This window comes from Entelurus aequoreus, linkage group LG28 (assembly GCF_033978785.1).
Source record: "Entelurus aequoreus isolate RoL-2023_Sb linkage group LG28, RoL_Eaeq_v1.1, whole genome shotgun sequence".
In the NCBI taxonomy this organism is placed as follows: Eukaryota; Metazoa; Chordata; class Actinopteri; order Syngnathiformes; family Syngnathidae; genus Entelurus; species Entelurus aequoreus.
In genome coordinates this window covers 3687650-3703083 of record NC_084758.1, presented here as the reverse complement: position 1 = coordinate 3703083, position 15434 = coordinate 3687650, and the positions used below count along the sequence as shown (strand labels likewise).

The 15434-nt window shown below is 34.1% G+C and overlaps 1 long non-coding RNA gene across 2 annotated transcripts; it reads right to left on the bottom strand.

Annotated features, from left to right (window-relative positions):
* Positions 1-825: 825 nt before the first annotated feature.
* On the bottom strand, positions 826-4177 carry LOC133645250 (uncharacterized). Of its 2 annotated transcripts, XR_009824933.1 has the most exons (5): positions 3984-4177; positions 2537-2580; positions 2418-2471; positions 2082-2153; positions 826-1619 (listed from the first exon to the last, which is right to left on the bottom strand). It is a non-coding gene; the product is annotated as an uncharacterized LOC133645250 (long non-coding RNA). The 2 variants fall into 2 exon arrangements; XR_009824932.1 differs by lacking the exon at positions 3984-4177 and having other exon boundaries at positions 2537-2611.
* Positions 4178-15434: the final 11257 nt, after the last annotated feature.

Below are 15434 nucleotides of genomic sequence, written 5' to 3'. Positions count from 1 at the left end.
CCACGTTAATCAATTTGTGATATGTTGGAGCAGCAGGCAGCTATATACTCTGCATTGACCCACAACACCCTGAAGACAAATGTCAGACATCATCAACCTGTCTGATGATGACGTGAGAGTGGCAGAGGAGGTCCTCCAGGTGCTTAAACCCCTCAGAACTGTTCCATCTCTACTGAGCACTGAAACGTCACCATCTGTGTCAATGATCCTGCCACTGAAAACAAGGATTGTACAATCCATGACTCCAAGTGTGGAAGACAGCAGCATCACTCCAGATGTCAGGCTTTATTTCACTACCTATGTTTCAAGGAAGATGATGTGCCTTCTTATGTTGCACTTTAACTTGCTTTTTATTATTGGTCATTGGTCCAAGTTTAAAGAAAGGAGAAGTGTCTTTTGATGTTGCACTGTTTTTCATTAATTATGTTAAAAGGAAGATAAAAATGCATGCCATGAATTGATTAACGTGGACTTAAACAAGTTGAAAAACTTATTGGGGTGTTACCATTTAGTGGTCAATTGTACGGAATATGTACATTGCAATCTAATAAAAGTTTCAATCAATCAAAAAGTCAAGTTGATCAACAAATTGTATTATTCTCCAGTGCAATAACAGTACTGAAATGAAGGCTAAAAGGGCATTAATGGGAGCTTTAGAAAAAAAAGAAAAATAGAACTAATTAAATAGTTACTTTTCACAGTAACGCATTACTTTTGTGTAAGTAACTGAGTTACTTTTGAAATAAAGTAACTAGTAACTGTAACTAGTTACTGGTTTTCAGTAACTAACCCAACACTGGTCACGGATGGGTTTGTGAAGAGTGTTCCAGAGGGTGGGAGCAGCGATGGAGAAAGCTGTCACCCCAGGTCCGAAGCTTGGTTCTGCATGGTGGGGAGAGCAGGTTGGCATCAGAGGAGCGGAGGCTGCGTGAAGGTATGGAGGTGAAGCAGGTTGGTGAGGTAGCAGGGGGCCTGCTTGTGGAGGCCTTTGTGGGTGAGGAGGAGGATTTAAAGTGGATCCGGTGAGGACTGGGGAGCCAGTGGAGTTTCTGGAGGACTGGGGTGATGTGCTCACGGGAGCGGGTGTGGCTGAGCAGGCGGGCGGCAGAGTTTTGAATGTATTGGAGTTTGAGAATTTTGCAAGAAGAGTCGTAGAGGATGCCGTTACAGTAGTCAAGTGTGGAGGTGATGAAGGCATGGATCAGGGTTTCAGCGGCAGAGAAGGATGGACGGAGACGGGCAATATTTTGGAGGTGGAAGAAAGCAGTTCTTGTGATGTGGTTGACCCGGTGTTGAAAAGAGAGCTTATTGTCCAGAATGACTCCGAGGTTGCGGATGTGAGTGGATGGGGACAGAGTAGAGTTGTGAGCAGTTTTGGTGAGGGATTTGGGGCCCACGATGAGCATGTCAGATTTGTCAGTTGAGTTTGAGGAAGTTGGAGTGCAGCCATGATTTGATTTCAGTGAGGCAGTCGGTCAGGGTGGAGAGATTTTGTGGAGATGTAGCTGGACATCATCTGCGTAGCAGTGGAATTGGAGGTGATGGCGGCGGATGATGTTACCGAGGGGGAGCATGTACAATGAAGAGAAGTGGACCAAGCACCCAACCCTGGGGGACACCTAGTGACAGAGGGGCAGTACTACCTTTAGAAGAAAGTATGTATTGATGTATTACAGTACAAGGACACAATTACTTATATAATATACTATCTTTAGATGAAAGTGTAAATACATATGTATATACTATATTTAGCAGTATTGATGTACTACAGTACAAGGATAGAAACATGCTATATTTCCAAGAAAGTGTATGTATTAATGTACTAAACTACAAGGACAGAAATACTTTTATAATATACCAACTTTAAAAGACAGCATAATGATGTACTACCAGGACAGAAACACATGTTATACTATCTTTGCAAGAAATGCTAAGTATTGATAAATACTGATGAAATATACTATCTTCAGAATAAATCCCAAGTACTGAAGCACTACAAGGACAGAAATATTTCATCCTGTATGACTTGTATTTAACTCCTGAGTAAACACTGCCCCCTGGTGGACTCTTTCACCACATACCTTGTCTCCTTTGGTTCCACTCAGACCTTGAGCACCTGGAACGCCCATCGCTCCTCTCTCTCCTTTGCTTCCCTGTCATATATGAGAACAATGAATAAGTATTGTACTTTCAACACAGTCTTTCCCACTATTCCTTGTGGAGCCACTGGACCGCGCTGACCTCGGTCTCCCTGCAGTTACACGTATGAGGTGAGTACCTGGAGTCAAAGTGTTATTGACTCAAGTATTTACCTTGGGACCAGGAACCCCAGGCTCGCCCTATAGTAATAAGTCATTTCAGGTGTGCAGTAGAAAAACAGTCTAATCGATAAGCACTGGATTTGTTTAGGTACTTACCAAAGGTCAAGGGTCACCGGACATGCCGGCATGACCTCTGGGACCAGGCTCGTCCTAGCAAGAGAAAAAGTGGTTAAAAGTGAAGTGCATAATGTAAAGTTTGATTGAATAGTGCTTACTTTAACTCCAGGTCCACCTTTGGCTCCTGGACTAGCAGGTAATCCTAGAGAGAGAAACGCAGCACAATCATACACATGTACTAGAACACACTCTTTATTTAGGACCACATGTTACAGTGCATTTTAATGTACAATCACCTCATGATAGTATTACACAATTCCCTAAGCCAGTGATTCTCTAACTACAAAGAATGACATAAATATGCAAACAGTGTTACTGTTCAAACTGTGGCCAAAAATATTCAATGAATACTTATGGCCACTACACAACTGTATTTCAATGTTGGTCATTATGGTGGTACTTGGAGAGCAAAGTTGTTTTTCCTGAAGTGGTGTACACACACACGCGTCAAATTGTATCTATTTTATTGTGTAAATGATAGTAACATATACATGTTTGTCAACATTTGGCTAAAAGGACATTTTTTTATGTATAAATGTTGATTTCTGAAAGTAAAAACATTTTCTAATTGGCTAAACGGTTTCAAATTATCAATTAAATCTGGGAAAACTGTTAAGTACAAAAACCCTTAAATAGATATCTTTATTAAAGTTTTCTAACCTATTTTTTTTTTTTTTTTTTTTTTTTTTTTTTTTTTTAAATTGTATCATATTTTTTAAATGCTCTTTGTATTTGCTTTTATTTTCTTTACTTGACATGTTTTGTTCTACCGGATGGATGTGTAATATTGTTGAATATAAAAAAACAAGTTTGACAACAAACTATGCTGTGTATATATACACACATATACACACACATATATATATACATATATACACACACATATATACACATACATATATATATATACACATACATATAAATACATACATATATATACACATACATATAAATATGTATATATAGTTCTGATGTTGTGACCTCTGTGTATAATATACATTTTCGCTGGTTACTAATAAATATCCATCCATGGAAAACTTCACTATAGTAATAGTAATTATAAGTCAGGGTCCGCGCATGCGCGAAGACAACGTCCCCTTTTTGACGGCATTCTGTGACGTCACGTTTTGTTATGTTAGAATATTTTATGAGTGTGTTGTCTAAAAACTAGCTTACCTAAAAGTAAAGGAACATGAGGGGGATATTTAAAAACATGTTGTATAATTATAATGCAATAGTAATCGCCCAAATTTGACGCGAACATGAATGTTTAAAACGCGAGATTTTAGCCGAGGAGCTTTCGCTAGCTGTTGTGCTAAGTTGCTACAAAGAGAGATATAGGTTATCGAGCAAATGTATACATGGAAATAAAGCTGTAGTCACTCAACAAAACTTTGCATCACTCTGGAGTAGAGAAGCCTGTCTGATAACTTTTTAAATGTACTTTCAGTCAACCTAAACAATTTAGTAAACATCAGTGAAATGATCTTCTTGAAACATTCTCCTCAGTACAAAACAAGCACTTCTTTCCCTCGCTTTCCTCACCAGTTGCGTCTTCTGAGTCCACACAGGAGCTGTCTTCCTTCCTCTTAGCAGCATGTCAAAAGGAGTGACGCTCAAACATGTTGAAGCATGTGCTCTGAGCAGGTGAACAGGTGAATTCAATCAAAGCAGGTGGAGATGTTCAGCCCTCAGCTCTCACTGTTGCCCCTTCAGGCCTGGAGTGTGCTCTACATGCTGCTCTGTACTTGGACTTGACAATATGTAATATGTACACACTGCAAGTATATATATCATGTAGTAACAGACACCTTCATAACAATATGTAATATGTACAATGTACACACTGCAAGTATATATATCATGTAGTAACAGACACCTTCATAACAATATGTAATATGTACAATGTACACACTGCAAGTATATATATCATGTAGTAACAGACACCTTCATAACAATATGTAATATGTACATTATACACACTGCAAGTATATATATCATGTAGTAACAGACACCTTCATAACAATATGTAATATGTACAATATACACACTGCAAGTATATATATCATGTAGTAACAGACACCTTCATAACAATATGTAATATGTACAATATACACACTGCAAGTATATATATCATGTAGTAACAGACACCTTCATAACAATATGTAATATGTACAATGTACACACTGCAAGTATATATATCATGTAGTAACAGACACCTTCATAACAATATGTAATATGTACATTATACACACTGCACGTATATATATCATGTAGTAACAGACACCTTCATAACAATATGTAATATGTACACACTGCAAGTATATATATCATGTAGTAACAGACACCTTCATAACAATATGTAATATGTACATTATACACACTGCACGTATATATATCATGTAGTAACAGACACCTTCATAACAATATGTAATATGTACATTATACACACTGCACGTATATATATCATGTAGTAACAGACACCTTCATAACAATATGTAATATGTACACACTGCAAGTATATATATCATGTAGTAACAGACACCTTCATAACAATATGTAATATGTACAATATACACACTGCAAGTATATATATCATGTAGTAACAGACACCTTCATAACAATATGTAATATGTACAATATACACACTGCAAGTATATATATCATGTAGTAACAGACACCTTCATAACAATATGTAATATGTACAATATACACACTGCAAGTATATATATCATGTAGTAACAGACACCTTCATAACAATATGTAATATGTACAATATACACACTGCAAGTATATATATCATGTAGTAACAGACACCTTCATAACAATATGTAATATGTACAATATACACACTGCAAGTATATATATCATGTAGGAGCAGACACCTTCATAACAATATGTAATATGTACAATGTACACACTGCAAGTATATATATCATGTAGTAACAGACACCTTCATAACAATATGTAATATGTACAATGTACACACTGCAAGTATATATATCATGTAGTAACAGACACCTTCATAACAATATGTAGTATGTACAATATACACACTGCAAGTATATATATCATGTAGTAACAGACACCTTCATAACAATATGTAATATGTACACACTGCAAGTATATATATCATGTAGTAACAGACACCTTCATAACAATATGTAATATGTACACACTGCAAGTATATATATCATGTAGTAACAGACACCTTCATAACAATATGTAATATGTACACACTGCAAGTATATATATCATGTAGTAACAGACACCTTCATAACAATATGTAATATGTACACACTGCAAGTATATATATCATGTAGTAACAGACACCTTCATAACAATATGTAATATGTACACACTGCAAGTATATATATCATGTAGTAACAGACACCTTCATAACAATATGTAATATGTACAATATACACACTGCAAGTATATATATCATGTAGTAACAGACACCTTCATAACAATATGTAATATGTACAATATACACACTGCAAGTATATATATCATGTAGTAACAGACACCTTCATAACAATATGTAATATGTACAATATACACACTGCAAGTATATATATCATGTAGTAACAGACACCTTCATAACAATATGTAATATGTACAATGTACACACTGCAAGTATATATATCATGTAGTAACAGACACCTTCATAACAATATGTAATATGTACATTATACACACTGCAAGTATATATATCATGTAGTAACAGACACCTTCATAACAATATGTAATATGTACAATATACACACTGCAAGTATATATATCATGTAGTAACAGACACCTTCATAACAATATGTAATATGTACAATATACACACTGCAAGTATATATATCATGTAGTAACAGACACCTTCATAACAATATGTAATATGTACAATGTACACACTGCAAGTATATATATCATGTAGTAACAGACACCTTCATAACAATATGTAATATGTACATTATACACACTGCACGTATATATATCATGTAGTAACAGACACCTTCATAACAATATGTAATATGTACACACTGCAAGTATATATATCATGTAGTAACAGACACCTTCATAACAATATGTAATATGTACATTATACACACTGCACGTATATATATCATGTAGTAACAGACACCTTCATAACAATATGTAATATGTACACACTGCAAGTATATATATCATGTAGTAACAGACACCTTCATAACAATATGTAATATGTACACACTGCAAGTATATATATCATGTAGTAACAGACACCTTCATAACAATATGTAATATGTACAATATACACACTGCAAGTATATATATCATGTAGTAACAGACACCTTCATAACAATATGTAATATGTACAATATACACACTGCAAGTATATATATCATGTAGTAACAGACACCTTCATAACAATATGTAATATGTACAATATACACACTGCAAGTATATATATCATGTAGTAACAGACACCTTCATAACAATATGTAATATGTACAATATACACACTGCAAGTATATATATCATGTAGTAACAGACACCTTCATAACAATATGTAATATGTACAATATACACACTGCAAGTATATATATCATGTAGGAGCAGACACCTTCATAACAATATGTAATATGTACAATGTACACACTGCAAGTATATATATCATGTAGTAACAGACACCTTCATAACAATATGTAATATGTACAATGTACACACTGCAAGTATATATATCATGTAGTAACAGACACCTTCATAACAATATGTAGTATGTACAATATACACACTGCAAGTATATATATCATGTAGTAACAGACACCTTCATAACAATATGTAATATGTACACACTGCAAGTATATATATCATGTAGTAACAGACACCTTCATAACAATATGTAATATGTACACACTGCAAGTATATATATCATGTAGTAACAGACACCTTCATAACAATATGTAATATGTACACACTGCAAGTATATATATCATGTAGTAACAGACACCTTCATAACAATATGTAATATGTACACACTGCAAGTATATATATCATGTAGTAACAGACACCTTCATAACAATATGTAATATGTACACACTGCAAGTATATATATCATGTAGTAACAGACACCTTCATAACAATATGTAATATGTACAATATACACACTGCAAGTATATATATCATGTAGTAACAGACACCTTCATAACAATATGTAATATGTACAATATACACACTGCAAGTATATATATCATGTAGTAACAGACACCTTCATAACAATATGTAATATGTACAATATACACACTGCAAGTATATATATCATGTAGTAACAGACACCTTCATAACAATATGTAATATGTACAATGTACACACTGCAAGTATATATATCATGTAGTAACAGACACCTTCATAATAATATGTAATATGTACACACTGCAAGTATATATATCATGTAGTAACAGACACCTTCATAACAATATGTAATATGTACAATATACACACTGCAAGTATATATATCATGTAGTAACAGACACCTTCATAACAATATGTAATATGTACAATGTACACACTGCAAGTATATATATCATGTAGTAACAGACACCTTCATAACAATATGTAGTATGTACAATATACACACTGCAAGTATATATATCATGTAGTAACAGACACCTTCATAACAATATGTAATATGTACACACTGCAAGTATATATATCATGTAGTAACAGACACCTTCATAACAATATGTAATATGTACAATATACACACTGCAAGTATATATATCATGTAGTAACAGACACCTTCATAACAATATGTAATTTGTACAATATACACACTGCAAGTATATATATCATGTAGTAACAGACACCTTCATAACAATATGTAATATGTACAATGTACACACTGCAAGTATATATATCATGTAGTAACAGACACCTTCATAACAATATGTAATATGTACAATATACACACTGCAAGTATATATATCATGTAGTAACAGACACCTTCATAACAATATGTAATATGTACAATATACACACTGCAAGTATGTATATCATGTAGTAACAGACACCTTCATAACAATATGTAATATGTACAATGTACACACTGCAAGTATATATATCATGTAGTAACAGACACCTTCATAACAATATGTAATATGTACAATGTACACACTGCAAGTATATATATCATGTAGTAACAGACACCTTCATAACAATATGTAATATGTACAATATACACACTGCAAGTATATATATCATGTAGTAACAGACACCTTCATAACAATATGTAATATGTACAATATACACACTGCAAGTATATATATCATGTAGTAACAGACACCTTCATAACAATATGTAATATGTACAATATACACACTGCAAGTATATATATCATGTAGTAACAGACACCTTCATAACAATATGTAATATGTACAATATACACACTGCAAGTATATATATCATGTAGTAACAGACACCTTCATAACAATATGTAATATGTACAATGTACACACTGTGACTTCAATAATAAATATGGCAGTGCCATGTTGGCATTTTTTTTCCATAACTGGAGTTGAAGTTGTTCTCTTATTTTGGTAAACCTTGTTACATTGTTTAATGCATCCAGCATCACAACAAAATTAGGCATAATAATGTGTTATTATACGACTGTTTATATCGGTATCGGTTGATATTGGTATCGGTAATTAAGAGTTGGACAATATCGGATATTGGCAAAAAAAACCATTATCAGACATCCCTTTGTATTGAATGAATAGAGAATCCTTTTGAATCGGGAAAATATCGTTTTTAAATTGAGAATCGTGTACAATAGAAGAAAAATCGATTTTGAATTGAATCGTGACCCCAATAATCTATATATATATATATATATATATATATATATATATATATATATATATATATATATATATATATATATATATATATATATATATATATATATATATATATATATATATATATATATGTATATGTAATTTATTTTTTACAGTCAGTGTACCTAAAAAATATAATAATCAAAGGCATAGGCAAATGTGGATATATTTAACTGCTCCATGCAGCCCTCTGAGGGGGTTTGACACCCATGGGTTAGAAGAACATATAAAAAGGAGGATACATATAAAAAGTACCTTTTCTTTTTTTTTTTGCAAGATGGCACTAAGATATTTGACTCTTAAGTTGAAGTCTAGTTTTGGCTCTGCAAGAGTGTTTTTTTTTTACAAATCCTATCTGAAAAGGATAGGGCGTACGTTCCCCTCCAGAGTCTATTGCTGTCATTAAAAGACACTTGGGCAATAGCCAGAGGTGTTTCTTCACATGTCTGCTCCTCTAAATAAGGGACACTCAGACTGTGAAGTCTAAATAAGGCACACTTGCAAATAATGCCTTTCTTTATGTGTGCAATTGCGGCAGAAGTCCACAGGAGGGCGCACGTTCCCCTCCAGGCTATTGCTGTCATTAAAAGACACGTGGCGGAAGTGGCTCACCTGAGCAGGTGAAAACAATCAGTCAATCACAATCACATCTAAAACATCCAATAAATAGACTGCAACAGTCAGAAGTTTACAAGCAGGATGGAAGCAGCAAGCGAGGTAAGATGGAGCTGTAGCCGGTGGGGCGGGGGCGGTCTTCCCGTCCGGTTGCGGGGGGTCTCCGGGCCCCTCGGGCGGGGCGTCCCGCCTTTCTGTCCATGTGGGGTGTGGTCTCTCGCTGGCTTGGGGTCTGGCTGCCCCCTGCTTTTCTCGTGCCTTGTCCTCTGCCGGGTGCGTCTGTCTGCGGCCTGCTGCTGGCCCTTGTGGGCGGCGCGGTGGGCCAGGCTCTGGGGTTCCTGTCGCTGTCCGGCTTGGCTGCGTGGGGGCGGTGGCCCCTGGTTCCCTGGGCACCACACCTACTGTTTGTGAGATGGGCTCTCGGGGAGGCTGGGGCCGTACTCTGGCTCCCGCACACACTGGGAGTCAAATGTATTGTACATGCAAATTCACATATACTCACACACATACATACACACATACATAGGTACCTACGCTCCCACATACATATACAAATAAATACAGTACATATTTACACACAAAGTTCGTACATCCACACGCACATTCATTATACAAACATACTGTATACACATACTGTACATATACATTCACTGTACAAACACACATATACACATACTGTACATATACATTCACTGTACAAACACACACATACACATACTGTACATATACATTCACTGTACAAACACACACATACACATACTGTACATATACATTCACTGTACAAACACACACATACACATACTGTACATATACATTCACTGTACAAACACACACATACACATACTGTACATATACATTCACTGTACAAACACACACATACACATACTGTACATATACATTCACTGTACAAACACACACATACACATACTGTACATATACATTCACTGTACAAACACACATACTGTATACACATACTGTACATATACATTCACTGTACAAACACACATATACACATACTGTACATATACATTCACTGTACAAACACACACATACACATACTGTACATATACATTCACTGTACAAACACACATATACACATACTGTACATATACATTCACTGTACAAGCACACATACACATACTGTACACATACAAGTACATATGCACACATACACTCATGCACATAATCATGTTTCATCAAACATATATTAACGTTGTTGCCCTAGGGTAAACTGGGTATAACACATGGCACACTGACAAAGCTTAACCTATTGTTACTATAACAATCTACAAGGTTAATGTAGGTTGCTTCTCTTTCTTCCCCTCCATTTTTCTGCATTCTTTCGTATCTCAAGTTATCATGACGTATATGTATTGTTGCATTTGAACAATTGTATTGTTGATAATAAAGGTAAAGTATTGGTATTGTTTATTATCAATAGCACTATTTCTATTGGTATTCATATTGCTCCATTTTTAGTGTAATAATGCTCATTGTCATTTCTGTATTTTTTTATTTATTTTCGCTAACTGCTTATTTGCTATTACTTTTACCATCATATTTGTACATGTCCTATTTGCTGATGTTGCTCTGTTGTTGTTGTTGTTGTTGTTGTTGTGTTTGCTGTTGTTGTTGTGTTTGCTGTTGTTCTTTTTGTCTCTCTGTCTAATCCCCCTCTTGTCCCCACAATTCCCCCCTCTGTCTTCCTTTTTCTCTCTTTCTATCCCCTCCTGCTCCGGCCCGGCTGCACCAAATGATAATATAAATACATTTAATAAAGTCAAAATACAAGTAAGGCAACAAGAGAAGTATCCTACACTTCTCTTTTGTAAAGTCAATCTGAACAGCCGATATGATCATCTACATCTACTATATGATCATCTACATCTACTATATGATCATCTACATCTACTATATGATCATCTACATCTGCTATATGATCATCTACATCTACTATATGATCATCTACATCTACTATATGATCATCTACATCTGCTATATGATCATCTACATCTGCTATATGATCATCTACATCTGCTATATGATCATCTACATCTGCTATATGATCATCTACATCTACTATATGATCATCTACATCAACTATATGATCATCTACATCTACTATATGATCATCTACATCAACTATATGATCATCTACATCTACTATATGATCATCTACATCTGCTATATGATCATCTACATCTGCTATATGATCATCTACATCTGCTATATGATCATCTACATCTACTATATGATCATCTACATCAACTATATGATCATCTACATCTACTATATGATCATCTACATCTGCTATATGATCATCTACATCTGCTATATGATCATCTACATCTACTATATGATCATCTACATCTACTATATGATCATCTACATCTGCTATATGATCATCTACATCTGCTATATGATCATCTACATCTACTATATGATCATCTACATCTGCTATATGATCATCTACATCTGCTATATGATCATCTACATCTACTATATGATCATCTACATCTGCTATATGATCATCTACATCTACTATATGATCATCTACATCTACTATATGATCATCTACATCAACTATATGATCATCTACATCTACTATATGATCATCTACATCTACTATATGATCATCTACATCTACTATATGATCATCTACATCTACTATATGATCATCTACATCTACTATATGATCATCTACATCTACTATATGATCATCTACATCTGCTATATGATCATCTACATCTACTATATGATCATCTACATCTGCTATATGATCATCTACATCTACTATATGATCATCTACATCTACTATATGATCATCTACATCTGCTATATGATCATCTACATCTGCTATATGATCATCTACATCTGCTATATGATCATCTACATCTGCTATATGATCATCTACATCTACTATATGATCATCTACATCAACTATATGATCATCTACATCTACTATATGATCATCTACATCAACTATATGATCATCTACATCTACTATATGATCATCTACATCTGCTATATGATCATCTACATCTGCTATATGATCATCTACATCTGCTATATGATCATCTACATCTACTATATGATCATCTACATCAACTATATGATCATCTACATCTACTATATGATCATCTACATCTGCTATATGATCATCTACATCTGCTATATGATCATCTACATCTACTATATGATCATCTACATCTGCTATATGATCATCTACATCTACTATATGATCATCTACATCTACTATATGATCATCTACATCAACTATATGATCATCTACATCTACTATATGATCATCTACATCTACTATATGATCATCTACATCTACTATATGATCATCTACATCTACTATATGATCATCTACATCTACTATATGATCATCTACATCTGCTATATGATCATCTACATCTACTATATGATCATCTACATCTGCTATATGATCATCTACATCTGCTATATGATCATCTACATCTACTATATGATCATCTACATCTGCTATATGATCATCTACATCTACTATATGATCATCTACATCTACTATATGATCATCTACATCTACTATATGATCATCTACATCTACTATATGATCATCTACATCTGCTATATGATCATCTACATCTACTATATGATCATCTACATCTACTATATGATCATCTACATCTGCTATATGATCATCTACATCTACTATATGATCATCTACATCTGCTATATGATCATCTACATCTACTATATGATCATCTACATCTGCTATATGATCATCTACATCTACTATATGATCATCTACATCTACTATATGATCATCTACATCTACTATATGATCATCTACATCTACTATATGATCATCTACATCTGCTATATGATCATCTACATCTACTATATGATCATCTACATCTACTATATGATCATCTACATCTGCTATATGATCATCTACATCTACTATATGATCATCTACATCTACTATATGATCATCTACATCTGCTATATGATCATCTACATCTGCTATATGATCATCTACATCTACTATATGATCATCTACATCAACTATATGACCATCTACATCTACTATATGACCATCTACATCTGCTATATGATCATCTACATCTACTATATGATCATCTACATCTACTATATGATCATCTATGATCATCTACATCTACTATATGACCATCTACATCTGCTATATGATCATCTACATCTGCTATATGATCATCTACATCTGCTATATGATCATCTACATCTACTATATGATCATCTACATCTACTATATGATCATCTACATCTGCTATATGATCATCTACATCTACTATATGATCATCTACATCTACTATATGACCATCTACATCTGCTATATGATCATCTACATCTACTATATGATCATCTACATCTACTATATGATCATCTACATCTGCTATATGATCATCTACATCTACTATATGATCATCTACATCTGCTATATGATCATCTACATCTGCTATATGATCATCTACATCTGCTATATGATCATCTACATCTACTATATGATCATCTACATCTACTATATGATCATCTACATCTACTATATGATCATCTACATCTGCTATATGATCATCTACATCTACTATATGATCATCTACATCTGCTATATGATCATCTACATCTGCTATATGATCATCTACATCTGCTATATGATCATCTACATCTGCTATATGATCATCTACATCTGCTAATCTACATCTGCTATATGATCATCTACATCTACTATATGATCATCTACATCTGCTATATGATCATCTACATCTACTATATGATCATCTACATCTGCTATATGATCATCTACATCTGCTATATGATCATCTACATCTGCTATATGATCATCTACATCTGCTATATGATCATCTACATCTGCTAATCTACATCTACTATATGATCATCTACATCTACTATATGATCATCTACATCTACTATATGATCATCTACATCTACTAAATGATCATCTACATCTACTATATGATTTGCCCGAGAAGCTGGGCAGGACATTATAAAAATAAAAAATTAAAAAACCCAAATTGTATTGGGCTTGTAACCTTGCCTGGTTGGTAAAGTAGGAGTTGTTGATTGAAAAAATGGCAGCCTGTGGACATAAGTGGACCCCGACTTAAACAAGTTGAACAACTTATTGGGGTGTTACCATTTAGTGGTCAATTGTATGTAATATGTACTTCACTGTGCAATCTACTAATAAAGTTTCAATCAATGATTGAAACATTTGGAGTATCAGTTGTGTGTCTATATTTGGTCATTGCTACACACCTGGTTGTGTGCTTTCCTTCAAATGTGATCTGGACAACAAACATATCTTTGGAGAGACAGTGTATATTGTTACCTTTTCTGACCGTGATGAGGTGTTCATTTTGTTGAGAGTTCTCACTGTTAACTATTTTGATGAACACCTTCACACTTATGTGATTAAAAAGACTAATTTCAAGTGATGAATCTGAAAGATGCAACTGATGCTTTG